At 45.4% G+C, this 14533-nt stretch overlaps 1 pseudogene; it reads right to left on the bottom strand.

Moving 5' to 3' along the window:
- Positions 1 to 1011: 1011 nt before the first annotated feature.
- LOC143956103 (U2 spliceosomal RNA) lies at positions 1012 to 1118 on the bottom strand (annotated as a pseudogene).
- Between the last annotated feature and the right edge of the window lie 13415 nt (positions 1119 to 14533).

Raw genomic sequence — 14533 nt, 5'->3', positions numbered from 1 at the left:
TGTGACGTGCAGAACACACTCAAAAACTTCACCCGGTGCATAAAAAATGTGCACACATAAAGAGTGACACAAAAAAGTGCAGACAGGTACACAAGCCCTCTAAAATCAGAGGGCCTTGTCCTGAATCCTCCAGGGTGTTAGGCTCCAGACAAGGACACTTAAAACTTGGTCTTTCTGGCCGAAACAGACCCACCCAAATACTAGGTGAGGCTCTTCCGAAGGGAGACCCCAACCCTAAGAGAGAGGGCGAACTAAGCCAGAAGGCCATGTCCACCCCCTCCCCAGACTTTCAGGACAGGCCCTGGGACCTGTGACCCTACTCATCACAGCAAACGTGCATAGTGACAAAACAAGACTTGACACACAGGAAAATAAATAAATAAAGTGGGGAAGGGATGGTGGAGAGGAGAGTGAAAGAAGTGGTCATTGTGTGAAACAATGACCAGGTCCTCCGGCCAGGAATCAAGAATTCCTCTGGTCCCAGCCAAAAGGCCCGGCCCAAGAGGCAGGTGCCAAAAAAGCATGCTATGGTGCAGTGACCCTTACTCATGGTAATATTTAGGCACCCCTGGACTGCCACACCAGGGGCACATACTCCAAAGGCTTTCAAGACCGCCCTGACCAACGGTCCGGACCACTGCAGCCCCCACCCCAGGCAGGAAGGCATGAAGATCAGGAAGCTTGGTGAGAGCACTTTGCCATCAAACTCCACCGTCGCTCCCATCACTCCTACCTAATTACATTCAGGAAGTACTAACCGCTCCTCCCCCGCAGCTTAGATAGGAGCCGGTATTCCCTCCCGAAAGACTGTCAAGGGCTAGAACTACCCCAATCCAGCCCAGAAGGCCAGGTACTCGACCCTCTGGGTCAGACCAGTAGCAGCACCCATCCTCACCAGGAGCACCCTTCCAGACGACTCAGACTCAATCATGCCTCGGCCCCCAGTTTACTGTCGGGTGGCAGGACGTGACCCCTACCAAAACCGTCCTTCCGGGTGCTAATTACGCCATTGGAGAGTGCTGACCAAACCCTCTCTATAGGGAAGGAACAGTGCCTCCTTTGGCAACTGATAAGAACAGATACTACACTTGATCTTAGCCAAAAGGCAGAGGATGGGCATGCGATTTATCTGAGCCACCAGGTGGAGCCAATCCACATGGAGGGGTGGGTGTCATTTGGGGCATGGGTACGTGGATACATACTGTATAGAGGAAACTAGGAGAGAAGAGCCATTGACCGCTTAGGCTCTGAGGAAAAGGGTATGCCCATGAAATGCATCAGCCATTTGGGATATCATCTGATCCCCTGAACATCAGGTCCGGGTTGCAGGTGTCTTGAGACGTAGTCTCACCAATTGACAAGCCTCTTGTACATGCTTGTTTGTGAGTATAAACATTGTTTTTATGCTTTTAATAAAATTATACCATTTGGTAATGCACAAGGTCAGTGCGCCCTCCTTCTTTCTTTTTTCTTTCACTTTCAAGAATACCCATTGTTCTGAAGAGGGCTGCAAGACTGCAGGCACTGTTTAAATCTAAAGAGTTGGTCGCACCACTTAATTATAGACTAAACACCTAAGCGCAAGAGATTATTATTGTTTTTGTTTTTTTTTGCCCTGTTTAAGGATGACACACGTTGCATATTTTTTCAAATTAATTTGCAAAGAGGGCTCAGAAAGTAGTTAGTTTCTGACATATCCTGATCAGTCCATATCCTGATCAGTCCTCCCGGCCAATCAACAAGTGGGTCCTTTGACCCGACTGCCCAGGGAGTCTTAGGATGGGGGGGGGGGGCACTGATCGCCACCATCCGTCTCCCATGAGGGGGGGCACTGATCGCCGCCGGTCATCTCCCACACGGGGATGTAGGTTTGTTTGTCACCCTCCCCAAAATATTGAGCACCAGTCGCCACTGATCCTGATTGCACTGCCTGGTGACCCATTCTACAGACATCTCTGCATGAAAAAAATTTGAGATTTCACCTTGAATAGGACAAGTAAAAGCTCCATTTGTACACTAACAAATAAAATTCATAAAAACTTTTATTTTACACTCCTGGACACCTCCATGCACAATACCCATCTACCTCCATCATATGCTGGAGATGTCATTTGTTGTTAGGCTCCGTATTTTATATACACTATATTACCAAATGTATTGAGACGCCTGCCTTTACATGCAGATGAACTTTATTGGACGCACATGAACTTTAACACCTTAAGGCCGCGTACACACGGGCGGACTGTTCGTCCAACTTTGTCCGCTGAACAGCTCGTGTGTGGGCGTTCAGCGGACAGTTTCAGCGGACAGTTTCAGCGGACAGTTTGACGAACAAGGTTTTTCGGAAATTCCGAAAAACTGTCTGCTGAAACTTTGTTTGAGCGAACAGTCCGCCCGTGTGTAGGCTTGTTCGACAAACTAAGTTCCGCGCATGCTCAGAAAGGCTTAACACGCCGAAAGTTATAATGCAGTGTATAGGACGTCGTATTTTTCGTCCCGTCGTACGTGCCGTTCACGTCATCGCGCACGGTTTCAGCAAACTGTTCGTACGTCGTGTGTGGCCATGTCCGTCCATGCTAATTTTGAGCGGACTGTTTGCCGAAACTGTTTGACGGACAAAGTTGGGTGAACAGTCCGCGCGTGTGTACGCGGCCTAAGAGTTCCCTTCACTGGAACTAAAGGGCCAAGCCCAACCCCTGAAAAACAGCCCCCCCTCCACCATAATCCCTCCACCAAATGATTTGGACCAGTGCACAAAGCAAGGTCCGTAAAGACATGTGTAATGAAAGGTCCCACACTCCACTTGAGTGCTTCAGGTATTCCAACCACTAACAACCACAACCAAGACAATACTTGTGTGGTTGCTCATTATGAACTGTTTATTAGAACAAGGATACAGTCTTATATACACTTGAAGAGGAGGTTTCCTCCCCCTGCTCATATTACTCTAACAATACACCTGTAACCAGAAACATAAATTAACATGAGCTAATTAACTAATCCCTTAAAGCAGCTGATGTGACTCCCTGCCCACCTGGCCATTGTGATTAATCAGGATTTCACTACAGGTCAGACTTGTTGTCACTGAGCTTCACACAGTAGATTATACATTATCATAAGTATAAACACAGGACACCTTCTCACAATAGCAGGAGCTCCAGTAGGAGTCGGCCCGTTACCTACATTGTACAGAGGCCAATGTTATCAGCTCTTTCAATTAACATGTTGAATTCAGAATCAAACAAACCAAGAATAGTCTTTATATATATCCTGGGAGATATTGTGGATAAATATTACTGTCTCATTTTAAGTAATCCAAGTCATATTTTCTCAGTCACCCTGTGCCCCTAATGGAAACAGGATAACTTAGACATAGGAGGTGCATGGGGAGCTAAAACAAGGGTTTCCCAACCTTTCCAAGGGATTCTGGGTTCCACGGGTCCTCCCGTCACGACATGGATGAGTGGGTTTGGGGTGGAGGAACTTGACTGGCCTGCAGAGTCCTGACCTCAGTCTGATAGAACACCTTTGGGATGAATTAGAGGGAAGATTGCCAGGCCTTCTTGCCAACATCAGTACCTGACCTCACAAATGCACTTCTGGAAGAATGGTCAAACATTCCCATAGACACACTCCTAAACCTTGTGGACGGCCTTCACAGAAGAGTTGAAGCTGTTATAGCTGCAAAGGGTGGGCCAACTCAGTATTGAATCCTACGGACTAAGACTGGGATGCCATTACAGTTCATGTGCGTGTAAAGGCAGGTGTCCCAATACTTTTGGTAATATAGTGTATATTAGGACTGTCCTAATATAAGTCTATGGCTAATGATGTTATATCTAGGCTCTATGCCCCTCCAGATGTCCCTGACCCTGCTCACTTAATTTTAACTCTCCCATTTCCATTGACCCCACAGTTGACAAATAACCTCATCTCACAACCTCATATCCTTACTTCTGCCTACGCTTAACTGGAAGCAAGTGGCCCCCCACCTAAGCTTGAACTCGTCAACCACGTCAAAGACATACATACTACGGAGCTATTGTCGCCCAGAACAAGCAATACTCTGGAAAAACACAATGAAGTAAAAGACCCTTGGCTCTTAGCTACACTGGTTCGGCGATCTCCTGAGTCCTGAACTCTCTACGTGGCTTAACACTTCTTCCCCTCTATCTATACGTCCTACTCTCCCCCTCCTTCGCCTTTTTATTATGTTTTCAGCTTTATTGTTCAGACAGTAATAGGGTGAAAGCTACTATAGCACTTTAGTTCTAGTGATTAAATGCATATATCTCTTCTCTTTGTATGTTAAAAAGTATCTATTTTACAACTGATCTTCGCTTGACCCAATTTAAGCGAATACATCGGGTATATATGTCGCCCCAAAATTATCCAGGATTTACCCAAACTCCTCCTCAAACTAATGGAAATGTGGATACGGAGATGCTGGTTTTGGCCATGTGCTGTGGTCATGCTCTAAGGTTCAGGCTCTTTGGGTGGAGGTCACGGGCTTCATCACTATTCTAACTACAATTCACATACCCTTGAGCGTATCAGTTTTTTTGGTGGGCTTCTTAGCCCACCGTCGAGCAACCTGGACCTTAATTGGACTCCTGTTGTTTTATGTCAGAAAGGCGCTGCTTCTAAAATGGAAACAACCAGAGGTGCCCTCTCTAATTACATGGAAGGCGTGAGAGGTGCCCTCTCTAATTGCATGGAAGTCAACTCTGCAGTCCCACTTTACAAAGCTGCTTAGCTTAACTAGCTAGGTGCTGCTCAGCCAAGTTTGATAAAATTTGCACATTTGGTTGGAATCTGACACAACTAATGCCACACAACGATGTCCAGTTCCCTTTGCTGGACAACGTTGACAGGCCGATATATGGGCAGTGAGATTAAGCTATTGTTGCCCCTCAGTCTGTTTTGTAAAACTTATACAGTGGTGTGAAAAAGTGTTTGCCCCCTTCCTCATTTCCTGTTCCTTTGCATGTTTGTCACACTTAAGTGTTTCGGAACATCAAACCAATTTAAACAATAGTCAAGGACAACACAAGTAAACACAAAATGCAATTTGTAAATGAAGGTGTTTATTATTAAAGGTGAAAAAAAATCCAAACCATCATGGCCCTGTGTGAAAAAGTGATTGCCCCCCTTGTTAAAACATACTATAACTGTGGTTGTCCACACCTGAGTTCAATTTCTCTAGCCACACCCAGGCCTGATTATTGCCACACCTGTTCACAATCAAGGCATCACTTAAATAGGAGCTGCTTGACACAGTAAGGTCCACCAGAAGATCCTTAAAAGCTACACATCATGCCGAGACCCAAAGAAATTCAGGAACAATTGAGAAAGAAAGTAATTGAGATCTATCAGTCTGGAAAGGGTTATAAAGCCATTTCCAAAGCTTTGGGAATCCAGCGAACCACAGTGAGAGCCATTATCCACAAATGGCGAAGACATGGAACAGTGGTGAACCTTCCCAGGAGTGGCCGGCCGCCCAAAATTACCCCAAGAGCACAGCGACGACTCATCCAAGAGGTCACAAAAGACCCCACAACAACGTCCAAGGAACTGCAGGCCTCACTTGCCTCAGTTAAGGTCAGCGTTCATGCCTCCACCATCAGGAAAAGACTGGGCAAAAATGGCCTGCATGGCAGAGTTCCAAGGAGAAAACCACTGCTGAGCAAAAAGAACATCAAAGCTCGTCTCAATTTCTCCACAACACATCTTGATGATCCCCAAGACTTTTGGGACAACATTCTGTGGACCGATGAGACAAAAGTGGAACTCTTTGGAAGGTGTGTGTCCAAGTATATCTGGCGTAGAAGGAACACTGCATTTCATAAAAAGAACATTATACCAACAGTAAAATATGGTGGTGGTAGTGTGATGGTCTGGGGCTGTTTTGCTGCTTCAGGACCTGGAAGACTTGCCGTGATAAAAGGAACTATGAATTCTGCTGTCTACCAAGAGATCCTGAAGGAGAATGTCCGACCATCTGTTCGTGTACTCAAGCTGAAACCAACTTGGGTTCTGCAGCAGGACAATGATCCTAAACACACCAGCAAGTCCACCACCGAATGGCTGAAGAAAAACAAAATGAAGACTTTGGAGTGGCCTAGCCAAAGTCCTGACCTGAATCCTATTGAGATGTTGTGGTATGACCTTAAAAAGGCCGTTCATGCTCGAAAACCCTCTAATGTAACTGAATTAGGATAATTCTGCAAAGATGAGTGGGCCAAAATTCCTCCAGGACGCTGTAAAAGCCTCATTGCACGTTATCGCAAACGCTTGGTTGCAGTTGTTGCTGCTAAGGGTGGCCCAACCAGTTATTAGGTTTAGGGGGCAATCACTTTTTCACACAGGGCCATGATAGTTTGGATTTTTTTTCACCTTTAATAATAAACACCTTCATTTACAAATTGCATTTGGTGTTTACTTGTGTTGTCCTTGACTATTGTTTAAATTGGTTTGATGTTCCGAAACACTTAAGTGTGACAAACATGCAAAGGAACAGGAAATGAGGAAGGGGGCAAACACTTTTTCACACCACTGTATATTGTAACTTTTCTTTGTCTTCCAAAATTAATAAAAAGTATAAAAAAAAAAAAAAAAAGTATCTATGCCCCTGTTAGTCATGTACTAGCTACCTCCCAACTTTTTGAAGTAGGAAGGAGGGACTCCTATTAGCAAAAGTATGCAGGCATAGGTCACACCCCTGCCACTCCCCCTAGAGGGGAATTATACAAAAAAAAGATTGGTTAAACCCACAAGTGTCTTTTTTTACCACTACTATTCCTTTATGCTGGCTTTTAAAACTCACAAATGCAGCAATTTAGAAACTGGGTGAAAGGTTTGGCACTGGGAAACACTTTTTGAAAGATAAATAGTGCATTTTATATACAACTATATAGATCAGACCAAAATGAGGGACAAATGAGGAAGAATGAGGGACAAAGGGACTTTGCTCCAAATCAGGGACAGTCCCTCGAAATCAGGGCCAGTTGGGAGCTATGTCTACTAATATTTACTAGGGTACTATCCTGGCTCGTGGAATCCACTCCTCATAGCTAAAGGTCAGTATGCAAGTCTGGAAAACCACATAATTAAAAACAAACTCCCCTCCTCTGACTTCTGCAGGGGCTTGAATTGGTTTCTTGTGACGAATATCTGTAACGTACCTGGGGGTTGAGCCTGAAGCGTTGAGGAAGGCCTTTCTTACAGCCCTGGATCTGGAGTCCCTGGTAAGTTGGCAGGGAAGCGGGAGCACAGAGTAGCATGAGTGCTTGGTAAGTCACTCGCTGGCAGGTGCTGGTGTGCATCTGGAATGCAGGGATGGAAGGACCAGACACGCTGGTGGGAGGACTGAAGCCAGTGAAGAGCGCAGATTGGCAGGTGCAGGATAGGCACAAGACAGAGTCGGACAGTTTGGGTCAGAAACTAGTGAGCAGATCAGGTTGAGGAGTGTAGTCAGGAGTCAGGCCAAGGTCAGCATCAGTAGGACGGATAAGCAGAAGGAGCAGGCAGAAGCGTAATTCATGAACAAGCTAGGTGTCAGTACAGACAGTGTTTGGGCAGAGTCAAAGGGTCAAAGGCAGATCATGTCGGCAACAGAAGATCAACAGGAAGTGGTAACAGGAACACATCAACGTAGTAGACCAAACGGCACTGACATACTGTACTAGTCCAGTTTCAATAGCCCTTCTGGCGCCAATGAGTGCTCGCTCAATCCAGACAGAGTTCCTCAGGTTTGTGCGTCTGCATACATGAATGTTCCTTTACTGACAATATCCCATGTCTGATGACCATGCTGTCACATTGTTGGCTCTCCTGTACTTATACACCTACCTCTACTCTTTGCGTGTTGAAGAGTATCCAAGCCCCTGTTGGTCAAATACCATTTTTTATGATCTACTTGCCGTTATCCCAGCATGTGGAATCCGCTGTTCATAGTTAGAAGTTGGTATCCACCTCTGAGCACACCACCTAAATGAAAACACCTCCCCTTTCCTGACTCCTCTGGGGGGCTTAAATTGGTCTCTTGATGAATATCCCTTGTTTGTTGACTTTGCTGTCACATTATTGGTTCTTCTGTACTTCTACACATACCTCTACTCTTTGTATTGTAGCACCCTCTTAGGTAGATAGACAAGCAGACAGGCAAATGTAGGTACTGTCTGCTTAACAGAGAGCAGTGATTGATGAGTGAGGTCTGCTCAGTGTGTTCTGATGCTGATTCATGCTGTCTTGGAGATTTCACACTGGTCAAATAGTAATGAATCAAATTGGACAGTGGGAGGAAACCCAGCAGGTGAAAGCATAGATGTAGATACAGCCCTGGCCAATTAGTAGGAGAGGTGCCCCATTGCATGCTGGGTGACTGTATTTAAATTGCAAGAGCACATGGGCTTAGGGTTCCAGTCCAGCCCACCTCTAAGGAGAGAGGTTCTGGTGAGGAGGAGGCGGCTGCCTCTCCCCAGCGTGGAAGTCCATGCAGCCTCAGATTGCAGATCTGAGGGCCCGAAGCCTGCAAGCAACAACCCAGGGTTCCTGTGCAAGCTGACTGAGGGAGAAAGTCTATGGATCTGGTTGCGTATCACTGGTATAGTGTCGCTTGGAAGTTGGAAGGAGGCTACCAGCTGTCCCTGGACATTTTGTGAGTACAGACCCTGGAGGAACTGAAACTGTGTTGCTGAAATCTCCCTCTGGTCCTAGAAGTCAGCATACTGGGTGTGTGAGCTAAATGAGACACTGGCTAGTGTCTTGAAGACTTGTGTCCACTAACAATGTCCACTAAGTCTCTGCTGCTACAGAGGGACCAATTCTTCCATACAGACCCTGTATGGTTCAGCAAATCATTCTGCTTCCACAATTCTACTGAGAGAGTTGTCCCTGCTTGTGCATAGTTAATTTGGAGTAACCCACTAATTACCTTCTCCTATCCAAGTCCTCCAAATAAAACATAAAAACAAATCCCCTAGACTGGTCATTGGAGACAACAAGTGGAAGAGTGTGACATACCGTGTAACTGGCTGCAGGATAATCAGTGGGAAGCCCCAAGGGACAAGTATTCCAGCAGTTTCTGCGGGAGCAGTGCTACAGTATTTTGAAGAGTATCCAAGCCCCTGTTGGCCAAATACTAATATTTATGATTTACTGGGACATTTTCCTTGCATGTGGAATCCACTCTTCATAGTCAGCGGTTGGTAGCCACCTCTGAACACACCACATCAATGAAAACAATTTCCTCTCCCTTGACTCCTCCGGGAGCTTGGATTGGTCTTTTGTGACAAAAACCCTATGTTTGTCAACCTAGCTGTCACACTATTGGCTCTTTAGTACTTGCTAATTTCTATTTTTTTTTTTTTTGTATCTGAAAGATAAAAAAAATACTTCACAGAAACAAAGGCAACTTTCCTTAAGGCTGGGTTTACATTGCCACACGGAGCGGCTCACAGCAGCGGTCCGGTGCATCCCTGTTCACAATTTCAGGTCCGATTTCAGTCCGAATTTTTGGCTGAATTTGAACCTGAAAAGGACCAGAAGACACACAGAACTCCTGTGCAATTCGTTCCGGAATCCACTCCGGAGATGTGTGAGCCAGCTTCATAGAGAGCCAGTCACAATCTCCTGACATGCGAATTGGATACAGGGAAATCCACATCCAATTCTCATTAGTGTGAACCCAGCCTTGGTCTTTATCAGTGGTCTCCAAACTGCAGCTCGGGGACCCTTTGCTTTCTTTTATCTGGCCTTTGAGGCACTTTTTAATTCACTGACACCAAAGGAAGGGGCACAATTCCTACCAATGACACCAATGATGGGGCCCAGTGACGCCAATGATGGGGCACATTTTCCTCCCAATGACACCAATGATGAGGCACAATTCCTCCCAATGACACCAATGATGGGGCACAATTTGTTGCAGAGATACCAATGATGGACCACCATTCCTCCAACTGACACAAGCAATGGGGCACAATTCCTATCACTTATACCAAAGATGGGGCATTGTTTACCCCAACTGATGCTGGGACATTTTCTACACCCCTTGGCCACAGTCCACCCCCCTAAAGTCTGAAGGACAGTAAACTGGCCTTTTGTTAACAAAGTTTGGAGACCCATGGTCTACATTATTGGTCACCAAATTGATGCCCGGGGAGCAGATACCGCCCTTTGCTTGCCTTTGTCCAGCCCTTAGAGCACTATTCCTCCCACTGACGCCAACACCGAGACACTATGACTTCCAGTGATGGGGCACTTTACCTCCTAATACCAAAGATGGGGCATTGTTTACTCCGTCTCATGCCAGGACATTTTCTACTCCCACTTTGGCCAACCTAAAGTCTGCAAGGACAGTAAACTGGCCTTTTGCTGAGAAAGTTTGGAGACCCCTGGTCTATACATATATTTCTTTAACACTTTACAACTGGCGACACACAAATAGATTTTTTCAACCTGCTGGCCAAAAAAACAAAAAAATATCTAACAGGTTCCTCCATCCATACTAAACAGCACAGATGGACGGATCTCTTGCTGAGGCTGTTGTATTCTGACAGCCAGCGCCAACGGCTGTCAAAACATGGTGAGCTCTGGCAAACAGTAATCACGGCTAATTGATTATAGCCGCTATTCCGCAGAGAATTCTCTGCCCATCCCCTTTGATTTTTGGATTGAAGGATATCAGGCAGTAAGGTGCCGACAGGGCCAACCACTGCTCAAATTTCTGATGACCCAGCTGAAATTTGAGCAGCGTATGGCCAGTTTAAATTATATTTTTAAACTCTGCACATCTGTGCAACCTATTTCCCAGTTGTTCATGCTTCATCAGTCTCCTTCACAGTTGCCAAGGAAACCAGATCAACCTTAAGGACCCAATCACGCGAGATGCATTGTACTGCGCTGGGCAGTCTTGCTCAACGCAGTTCCAGTGTTGAGGAAACAGGCCAAAGCATCATTACAACACTTTGGCACTGCTTCCTTCACAGCTCACACCATCTGCTGAGGTAGAACATGCCTGCTGGTGTGAACGTGTCCTAAAGGCCCAGTATTCAGGCTGCATATGGTAACCATCTCCACAGGGGCCACATGGACCAGAGCTACCTTCTCTAACCAATTCCTCCTCCTTCTGGTCCATTCCCATGGAAAAAGGATCAGCCCCTACAGTAACATGCCACATCCTGTTCTAAGTTCCCATATTGACAGCCTAGACTCTCTCAACAAGCTACCATTGTGTTATGTTGCTCATGTACAGTGCCTTGCAAAAGTATTCGGCCCCCTTGAACTTTTCAACCTTTTGCCACATTTCAGGCTTCAAACACAAAGATATAACATTTAAATTTTTTGTGAAGAATCACCAACAAGTGGGACACAATTGTGAAGTGGAACGAAATCTATTGGATAATTTAAACTTTTTTAGCAAATAAAAAACTGAAAAGTGGTGCGTGCAAAATTATTCGGCCCCTTTAATTTCAGTGCAGCAAACTCACTCCAGAAGTTCAGCGAGGATCTCTGAATGATCCAATGTTGTCCTAAATGACTGATGGTGATAAATAGAATCCACCTGTGTGTAATCAAGTCTCTGTATAAATGCACCTGCTCTGTGATAGTCTCAGGGTTCTGCTGAAAGCGCAGAGAGCATCATGAAGACCAAGGAACACACCAGGCAGGTCCATAATACTGTTGTGGAGAAGTTTAAAGCTGGATTTGGATACAAAAAGATTTCCCAAGCTTTAAACATCCCAAAGAGCACTGTGCAAGCGATCATTTTGAAATGGAAGGAGTATCAGACCACTGCAAATCTATCAAGACCTGGCCGTCCCTCTAAACTTTCAGCTCAGACAAGGAGAAGACTGATCAGAGATGCAGCCAAGAGGCCCATGATCACTCTGGATGAACTGCAGAGAACTACAGCTGAGATGGGAGAGTCTGTCCATAGGACAACAATCAGTCGTACACTGCACAAATCTGGCCTTTATGGAAGAATGGCAAGAAGAAAGCCATTTCTCAAAGATATCCATAAAAAGTCTTGTCTAAAGTTTGCCACAAGCCACCTGGGAGACACACCAAACATGTGGAAGAAGGTGCTCTGGTCAGATGAAACCAAAATCCAACTTTTTGCCCACAATGCAAAACGATATGTTTGGCGTAAAAGCAACACAGCTCATCACCCTCAACACACCACCCCCACTGTCAAACATGGTGGTGGCAGCATCATGGTTTGGGCCTGCTTTTCTTCAGCAGGGACAGGGAAGATGGTTAAAATTGAGGGGAAGATGGATGCAGCCAAATACAGGACCATTCTGGATGAAAATCTGTTGGAGTCTGCAAAAGACCTGAAACTGGGACGGAGATTTATCTTCCAACAAGACAATGATCCCAAACATACAGCAAAATCTACAAAGGAATGGTTCACAAATAAACGTATCCAGGTGTTAGAATGGCCAAGTCAAAGTCCAGACCTGAATCCAATCGAGAATCTGTGGAAAGAGCTGAAAACTGCTGTTCACAAACGCTCTCCATCCAACCTCACTGAGCTCGAGCTATTTTGCAAGGAAGAATGGGCAAGAATTTCAGTCTCTCGATGTGCAAAACTGATAGAGACATACCGCAAGCGACTTGCAGCTGTAATCGCAGCAAAAGGTGGCTCTACAAAGTATTAATGCAAGGGGGTCGAATAATTTTGCACACCCCACTTTTCATTTTTTTATTAGTTAAAAAAGTTTCAAAAATCCAATAGATTTCGTTCCACTTCACAATTGTGTCCCACTTGTTGGTGATTCTTCACAAAAAATTAAAATTTTATATCTTTATATTTGAAGCCTGAAAGGTGGCAAAAGGTTGAAAAGTTCAAGGGGGCCGAATACTTTCGCAAGGCACTGTACATGGTGCCTTTGTATGGTTTCTTTCATTTTTGTCAATGAAAAAAAAAGATCACATATCATGAATGGGTCCATAACAATTTGACTCTTACATTTTTCATGTATGTATTAGTGTTACGTTACCAAATAATTTAAATTATGGTGGATGGCCATTCGGTTTTGGGTAGTAGAGAAGCAGGGTGGACAGTATGAATAGTACCAAGAGAGCTGCCACTCGAAGCCCACTGATAGAGCTAGTCAATTTTCACCATCTGGAATGAGCAAAAATGTTGGCTGCACTCCAATGACATCAGCCTTCACAAAGTCTTATTTATGGTGAAGCTTGGTCTGGGTGGACTCTTTTTTGAGGACTTATCCTGAAACAATAAAGCTTTGTGAAGGCTGAAGTCACTGGAGTGTGGCCGATTTGTTGGGACAATATGAATGCCAGCATGTAAATTTTCCATCTTCCAGTCCCAGCATTATTTAAACCACTTATTGCAAGCCAAAAACGTCACAGACCTGCCTTCCCTGGAGAACAACACCCAGTCACCTCCCTGGGTCAGGGGTCTCCAAACTACGGCCTGTGGGCCAAATCCAACCTGCTGCAAGACTTTATATGGCCAGCAGCTAGGGTCAGTGGCATTTCCCTAATTTGTACAGATTAAGGATTAAAGTCAGGAGAGGCTGCCTATGGTCTCTGATTCAACCCCATATGTAATAGCAGAATCTGATCTAAGGGGGACCCTAAAGGGGACTTTGATGTAGGGGGGGCTCATGGTAAGTTTTTTTGGCCTGCGAATATTTGTAAAAAATAGAATGTGGCTCTTGTACTAAAAAGTCTGGAGAATATACCCAACAGCTGAAGGTAGAAGAGGAGTAAGGCCGCGTACACACGCGGGGACTGTTCGCCCAACTTTGTCCGTCAAACAGTTTCGGCAAACAGTCCGCTCAAAATTAGCATGGACGGACATGGCCACACACGACGTACGAACAGTTTGCTGAAACCGTGCGCGATGACGTGAACGGCACGTACGACGGGACGAAAAATACGACGTCCTATACATTGCATTATAACTTTCGGCGTGTAAATCCTTTCTGAGCATGCGCGGAACTTAGTTTGTCGAACAAGCCTACACACGAGGGAACTGTTCGCTGAAACAAGGTTTCAGCGGACAGTTTTTCGGAAATTCCGAAAAACCTTGTTCAGCGGACTGTTCGCTGAAACTGTCCGCTGAACGCCCACACACGAGCGGACTGTCCGCTGAAACCTTGTTTCGGCGGACAGTTTCAGCAAACAGTCCCCGCGTGTGTACGCGGCCTAAGTGGACCCGTTGACCCATTTTTTTTTTTTCAGCATTTTTCATTGCCGGCATTCTTTTGTATACATTTCAGCTGTCAGCGGGGAAGCCCGTTGATAGCTTATGAGTCATGAATGAATGAATGAATGAATGAAATACTTATATAGCGCACAATGCGAACTGAATCGCCTCTAGGCGCTGTGGCGAGCTTTGATCATCTGCTAAAAGAGGAAGGTCTTGAGTTTTTTCCTAAAAGCCAGGTGATTTTCTTCCAGGCGGATGTTTATTGGTAGAGCATTCCATAGCCGAGGCCCTTGGACAGCGAATCTCCGATCCCCCTTGGATTTATACCGGGCTTTGGGCACGAGG

Source organism: Lithobates pipiens, unplaced genomic scaffold, assembly GCF_037356315.1.
Source record: "Lithobates pipiens isolate NorthernLeopardFrog02 unplaced genomic scaffold, aLitPip1_a1.2 Scaffold_10, whole genome shotgun sequence".
NCBI classification, from domain to species: Eukaryota; Metazoa; Chordata; class Amphibia; order Anura; family Ranidae; genus Lithobates; species Lithobates pipiens.
Note: the sequence above shows the minus strand (reverse complement) of the source record. Positions and strands in the feature narration are given on the sequence as shown.